Genomic DNA, 7,957 nt, shown 5'->3' on the forward strand with positions numbered 1-7,957 from the left:
TTTATTAAGAGAGAGAAATTCAAATTCAACTGCCTTCATTTTAGTTCAGTTTATACTTTATTGATCCCAAAGGAAAATTAAATGTTGTTGTAGCTCATTTTAATTTAAATTAATATGAATTAAACCAGGGCTGCACAGTGGCGCAGTTGGTATAACTGTTGCCTTGCAGCATGAAGGTTCTGGGTTCAATTCCCGGCCCCGGTCTTTCTGCATGGAGTTTGCATGTTCTCCCTGTGCATGGTGGGTTTTCTCCGGGTACTCCGGTTTCCTCCCACAGTCCAAAAACATGACTGTCAGGTTAATTGGCCTTTCCAAATTGCCCCTAGGTGTGAGTGTGTGTGTGCATGGTTGTGTGTCTCTGTGTTGCCCTGCGACAGACTGGCGACCTGCCCAGGGTGTACCCCGCCTCTCGCCTGGAACGTTAGCTGGAGATGGGCACCAGCAACCCTCCCGACCCCACTGAGGGACAAGGGTGAAAGAAAATGGATGGATGGATGAATTAAACCAGAACAGAACCAGCCTAATTTACCAGGCTGTTGAGCCTTTTTAGTTCTCTGGTTCTGATTCTGCTGCCCCAACGGATGACGACAAAGAGAAGACGCTCTCAACAACAGACTGATAGAATTTTCTTTTATTGTTATTATTGTAATTTTATTGTAATTTAGCACATTCAATTAAATACGAAATATGAATAATAGAAGATCTGCAGCGGTTTGCTGCAAATCTTGAAGGATCTTAGCTTCCTCAGCAAGACCAGTCTGTCACACCAACCTGGCTCTGGGTCAAATAGTATTCACTCCAACCAGTACCTGCTTGTTCTGCCGTTGGCAGCAGCAGCTGCCATCAGGTGTGTTGTGGAGGAATTTTAATTCACTGCACTGCGAAATTGATTTACTCTAGCAACTGTGGTGGAAAGATGAAGTTATCCAAGCACTGTTAAGGTGAAAGCATTCAGTCAGGCTGAATTAATGGATATTGTACAAGATGAGAGAAAAGACTTCATTAGAGAACTCTGACCCAGTCAGTACATTGTATTTTATGCACAAGGACAAAAGAAGTCCAAAGATATTTACATGAAAGTCTGTGAGAACCAGCTTCTCAATAGACTGCTGTGAGAACTGACTTTTACACCAGCACTGACAGATGACCTCCAGAGTGGCATGCAGATAGACCTGACCCACACAAAGTTCAGCAGCATAATAAAGTGAAGACATAACATAAAGAAAAGTTTACAAAGTTTAGAAACTGAAGTTTCACAGTCAAAACTTTAGCAAGAAATTACATTTTCCATTACAGCCAAACTGAAGGATTTTCAATCATAAAGACCTTTTTTTAGATGGAGTTGTGACGTGTTGCTTTTTGCAAGTAATGGCCTGATTCTACAGCTCTAGAATCAGGCCATTCCAGAGCTGTAGAATGTGGTAAATGTGATAAATGGATTGTACTTGTATAGCACTTTATAAAGTCCAGAGGACCCAAAGCGCTTCGCCCTACAGTCAGTCATCCCCTCATTCACACACACACTCACACACTGGTGTTGGGAAGCTACTGGATAGTAGCTGCCCTGGGCCAGTCTGAAAGAAGTGAGGCTGTAATGCACCAACAAGAAAAAAATATGTTTTTCATTTAGGTTTTAGGTTTAGGAGGAGTGAATTGAGTTTTGGTTAGGGTTAGGCTGTAGAAATGAATGGAAGTCAATGGAAAGTCCCTGCAACAATAGAGACACAAACATGTCACATGTGTATGTGTGGGTGCATGATTGTTTATCCTGTGTGTCTGTGGTGGACTGATGACCTGTCCAGAGTGTAACTCACCTCTCTCCCAATGACCACTGGACACAGGGATCTAAACCTGCAACCCTGTACAATCAACGGCTTATAGGCAATGTATGGATGGACAGAATGGTGTCTGGTGTCTCACAAGTTCTGAAGTTCTGGAGGTTTGGTTGGACAGCTCAGGGACCTTCACTTCCGGTCCTCGAGGTCTGGTTTACTGCAATGTTTAGATGTGTCCCTGGTCCAACACACCTGAATCAGATGGCTGAATGCCTCCTCAGTGTGCAGTCAAGTTCTCCAGAGAAAGTGGCTAATGCCTTGTTTCTCCCAATCCCTGTCCTCAAACACACTGCCCTGCATGTTTTAGATATTTCCCTGCTTCAATACTCCTGATTCAGATGATTGTAATTCTGCAAATGCCTGTTCATCAGTCATCAGTTGAGATCAGTTGGACTGAAGCAAGGATATACCTAAAATGGGGCAGTGTGCTTTGAGGATCAGGGTTGGGAAACACTGGACTAATACCATAATACCACAGAGACGATGGTGGCAGGGAAAGAGTACGTACATGAAGCACCATAACTAAGGATCTGGAATACTGTGCAGAACTCCTGTCCTGACTACGAGCTGCAGGATCCAACAGTCATGGACTGGAGTTTGAGAGAATGACCGAGTTAAGACATCTACATCCAAAGTAATCTCATTAGAACAGTAACATTTTTGAATCCTGAACTGAGGTACAAAAACCAACGCCAAGAAACGAATCAATTACTAATAAACAGGAGGTGCGCAGCAGAGGGAGCAGCTGTCAAAACATCTTCCAGGGTGAGATGGAAATAACTGCAGCCAAATCCTCAGGGAGGATGTGGAATAGATGCAGCAGGAATTATGCTTATAATGGTGATTATTGCTGCTGCTGTGAAGACAACAAACTGACTGCTATTCAGCTCATCAGTGATGATGTTAGACTGCCACCTACTGGCCTTCAGACTGACACTCTCTTTAAAGTCAGCTTCAAATTAGGTCAGATGGGGAGTTCTTGTGTGACATGATCCATGGAGTAAATTTGGTAGGTTGGTCACCTATGGGATGATTCCTACAGTTAAATGTCTCTATTTATATGAAAAAAGGTAATCTGTTCTGTTATTTTAAGATTGAATGACATATTGCCTTTTCAGATGTCTTCACACAGGCCTGTAGAGTGCGACCTATTTAGTTACAAATATGACCAGATTTATCAATAGTGCACCTGAAAAAAAAATTTCTGGTCGTACTTGTGCAAAAACAAAAACAAAAACAAAAGAAAAGCCGGAAAAGGGTAGAGTGCCTTCTCCGGGTCAGGGGGGTCGTCCTGCCTTAAGTGGAGGAGTTTAAGTATCTGGGGATCTTGTTCACGGATGGCCCAGGGGACACACTGGAGGGACAATGTCTCTCGGCTGGCCTGGGAACGCCTTGGGGTTCCCCCGGAGGAGCTGGAAGAAGTGACTGGGGAGAGGGAAGTCTGGACCTCCCTTCTGAAGCTGCTGCCCCCGCGACCTGACCTCGGATAAGCGGCAGAAAATGGAGAAAATGGATGGATGGATGGATGGATGGATGGATGGATGGATGGATGGATGGATGGATGGATGGATGGATGGATGGATGGATGGATGGATGGATGGATGGATGGAAAAAACTCCTAAACACAGACAGGAAGTCACAACGTGACACATGAAATCAGGTTCAGGAAACACGTTGCATCAGCCACCTCTTTTGACTTCGTTCCACACTACTGAACTCAATGAATTTTGACTGATGCCTTATTGTACCCATGCAACATATTCATGTTGAACACATTTAAGTTAATGAAACTGATGCTGCCTTTAATTCACCGGCTGGCCAATTAAGAAGGTCTCCACATATAGAGAATTGGACTGATTTCTCCTGTGCAGTCCCGTTCTGTGGGAACCTTCTCAAAGTGCACCTACTAATAATGATTTCATGATCCACTATGCATAGCAGCAACAGAATCTCTTCATGTTTTAGACCAAGCTTGAAGGAAAACTTGACCAATTCTTGTTAGACACCGTACTAGCCTTCTTCATGCAGGTACTAAAAGAATACTACTGCCACCTTCTGGATGAAATTATGTTTAAACAAAATAATGTTTGAACAATATAACATTTGTAGTGTAACGCTGTAACGTGATATTAAAAATGTATTTTCTTCCGTGGCAGCAATAGCACTCGGTAGATAACAGCAAAGTCAAGTCGTCACATGCAGTGATGTCCACCTGTGAAAAAAAAATACTAATAAGATCAAATACTTCCTCCACGACAAAATGCAAGTTTTGTGATTAGCATATTTAAGACCAACTTGCTTTATAAGATATTTGAAGGCCTTAATTTTAGATACATAAAGACTTTATCACTGACTTTACATTAAGACTTTTTTAAGGGTGTGCAGACACTCTGGTGAAGCATCGGGAAAGCAGCACGTCTCTGCCTGACACTAGTTCCCGTTAGCAACATCTCTGTCTAGGCTAGCGGTTCTCAACGTGGGCGGTACCGCCCCCCAGGGGGCGTTCAGAGGACGGCAGGGGGAGCTGGTGGACATTTTTACAAAAGGGGGGCGCTGGGATTCCTTTGGGGGGCGTTTGGTCAAAGGTAAACTTTACACCTTATATGCACAACAATGCCAGTTTAGACTTTGAGCAACTTGGTAAAACTGTATTGTGTAACATTAAATCATGCTTGGCTGCTACTGTATCGATGGCAGCTCTTCTTCTATTCAGTGTTTGTAGCTTCTTGGCGCAGCTCCGTTCCTGCTAGTACACAGCAAATTCAAAAGTGTTAAATGTTTTGGTGTTAGTAGACTTTCTGCAAAAGCAGAGTTAATTTTACTCTAATAGAGTTACATTCTGTTTATGTAACTCTGGGGTGTTTATTATTAGTAGTTAAAATCCGGTGTTAAATCAAAGTGTTTCCGTATCAAATCTAGAGCTGTTAAAATAGAATCAATAACTCTTTACTTCTTAACTCTGAACTCCACCAGCGGCTCTAACACTGAAGGAGTTAATTCACCGACTCCGCCCCAGAATCACAGATTCCCACCAAAGCGAAGCAACAGAAGCCAAGTCATTTCAGGACTATTTACTTTCAACCTGTCTGAGGTGTTTACCACGCTTGGTAAGTCTTTTTTTTTCTGAGATGGTTTATAACTATTATTTTGAGTTGAGCTCAACCTGTATGATAGACGTCACGTTGGCCACACGGCTCTGTGTTAGCATATTTAGCTTAGCATGCCGAATGTTAGCGGAGTTTAAGTGTTGAAAAAAATCGAGCCGGTGAACATTTAATCAAATTATTGGCTAACTTGAACAGATCCGTAATAATCTGGTGTATGTTTTTTCATGATCTTGAACGTTTACATGAATATTGGTCAGATTTATCAACCTTTCTGATCGATTTTTTCCTTTGAAAAAATGTAAAAGGCTTTTTCCACGTTGAGCGCATTGTTCTCGCTGTTGTGTCTTCTTATAGTTTTGCAGCATGTTTTAATCCTTTTATTGCCTTTTTGTATATATTAGAACCAGTTTGGTTGAGGATGAATCAACCAAGATTCAAGCTCCAAAAATGATTATGTAAGTGTTAATATCTCTGAAACCTTACATTTCTTTTAATTGAGGCTTGTTGTTAGAGTTGTAGTAAAATGTATTCCTTCGCTCCATTCCTCATTGTTATGTTTTTTGTTTGTTATGATCCAGAGACCGACACTGGCTGTCCTACTCAGAGACTGAAGACTGTCTGATGCAGTAGAGGAGCATGTTGGTGTCTCCGGCCAAACGTCACAAACAGCCCAACAACCTGAAGACAATCTGTTAGTGAGTGGACATCTCTCTGGTGGAGTGCAGAGAGGAACTGACTCTTATCAACAGAAACAGAAACTGGGTCAGAAATGATGGATCTGAATATCAGGTTGATCTGTTATGTAATATCTGGCAATCTACCTGTTAAAAGAAAATGTACTCTTTCATATTACATGAACTGCTTGCTTTACTTTCTCCACCTTGTATTTTAAACAATTTCATGCATATGGTATTGAAGAAAAATGTATTAAGCATACTACATTTTGTATTGCACAGCTGATATGTCAGACTTTTTAATAAGCAATATGTGAATGAAAGCGACATGTGAAACATGCATATTATTCCACGTTGTAATATGTTTTGTAATTATGGTCCACGTTTTGAAATAAATGCACTTGAGAAAATCATTGCCTCTTTATTAAATGTTTATTTTCTAAAGAATTTTTAAAAGTTCAAAACAAAAAAGTACCTATTTACTATTAATTACAAATAACTCTTAAGAAGTTAAAGTACTCTGTGAGAGTTAAGATCTAACACTGAATTAGTGTTAGTAAGTGTTAAATTATTAACTCCAGCAGATTTGATATTTGACACTAAGAGTTAAGGTACTAACTCTCCAAAAAGAGTTAAATTAACACTTTCTGGTGTGGACCCATATAGACACTTTAAAATTGTTGAAATCATATCTGACAGTGTTAATCTGGGCCTGCTGGATTTGCTGTGTAGCTTCACCGCATCAGTTCAGCGTTACACCGGCTGATGACGTTGCTGTGATTCACTTTGTCTGGTATTTTTGTACATATGTTTTGGCAGTTCTATGATCATGTTAAGCAGCAACTTATATTAAAAAGAGTTTTATTGTCCGTCTGGATGCTTCCCTCTTCCATTGAAGGACAACAGAAAATTACTCTTATAAACATGTAATTACTAAAATCACGATACCCTCACTTTGTATCCCTCTGAAAAATTAGCCCATTTAAATAAAGAAATCCCTCCATGGGTGATACCACAATAGAGAGCGTTCATTTTATAGCGTTAACACCGGGGCTGTAAGTGGTCCGGTATGAAATGGGGGTGATAGAACAACACAGCACTTTTAAATTTCAATAATCGGAATACCGCAGTTGTGTCCGTTGTTTTAAAAGGTTTATGTCAGTCTGCCTTTTCCCCATCGATACGCTTCCCGAACGCTGCGCACCTTTAGGGGTTAAAAAAAAAAAAAAAAACCGAGGCGCACATCGTGCAAAACTCTGAAACAGGAGAAGCAGGACATAAAACGGAGCGACAAACTAGATGTGAATTATGGCATAAAAACAGAGAATTTGACGCTGAACAGTGAAAAATCAACACATGATGTGAAACACATGATGATTAGGCGGCGCAGCAGGTGATGAGTGGAGATTACTGATGGTGAGCGTCAATAAATGACGCGTCTATAAATTTCCTAGCAACAGGAAAGAAACTACAGTGGACATAGAAATAAACCAAGAGAGGATAATACTAATCAAAGGAAACTAAATGTAAATGAATAAAAAACAAAATACAAGAATAAACTAAGAAACTAAAATACAGAGGAATAAACTGGTATGGCAAGACCTTTCGAGCAATACTTAGTACAGAGACTGAATGGCAAGAATAAACAGACACCATTTCCAGATAAAAGGTAAAATAATATTGTTGAAGTGTCATGGGTTTGTTGAGACCACATCTAATACTGAGAATAAATATATCTTACAGACCATAACAGTAAAGAACTGATCACTTATTTATGTTTTTAATTAGATTTTATACATTTATTTCTTCAATATTATTTTTCATGTCAGTGTTAATGTCATGAGGCTGATGACTCCATGACACTTTCAATTTGACTCATTAGGATTTGATTAAGAACCAGATTTGTTCTTTGTAATTTCTGTCCAGTAAAACTATTAATCTATAAATCAATAGTTTATATAAAGATATAATCCATGTTTCTGTCTCATATTTGTATGGCATTAAAATGATCTGGAATTTTGTTTTTCCACTGAAAGCTCTGGTTTACACAATAAATGCCATGTGGGTGAAGTTTTATGGATGATGCTCTGATGTCCCATTCTCCTGAAGGCAGCACAGAGCTGCACCACCAGAAACGGAAACACTGAAGAGAAGAAGAGTTATGATTAATGTAGTTACAGTTCTATCCATGTTTTAATGTTGCAGAGCTCAGTCGTTTTGCAAATAGTTCAAAGTTTAAACTGGCATGTTGTTCATCTTTTATCTGGTCATTTTGTGGAATATTTAACAACTAGAAAATGGCAAAGAACAAGAATATTGTTTCCACTCTGACTGGCTGCTG

The 7,957-nt window shown here is 40.0% G+C and overlaps 1 long non-coding RNA gene across 1 annotated transcript; it reads left to right on the plus strand.

The window, feature by feature from the left end:
- Positions 1 to 4,708: 4,708 nt before the first annotated feature.
- Positions 4,709 to 6,020, plus strand: LOC145554040 (uncharacterized). The gene is made up of 3 exons (XR_014090077.1): positions 4,709 to 4,942; positions 5,344 to 5,397; positions 5,521 to 6,020. It is a non-coding gene; the product is annotated as an uncharacterized LOC145554040 (long non-coding RNA).
- Positions 6,021 to 7,957: the final 1,937 nt, after the last annotated feature.

This window comes from Poecilia reticulata, chromosome 12 (assembly GCF_904066995.2).
Source record: "Poecilia reticulata chromosome 12, P_reticulata-male-v2, whole genome shotgun sequence".
Classification (NCBI taxonomy): Eukaryota; Metazoa; Chordata; class Actinopteri; order Cyprinodontiformes; family Poeciliidae; genus Poecilia; species Poecilia reticulata.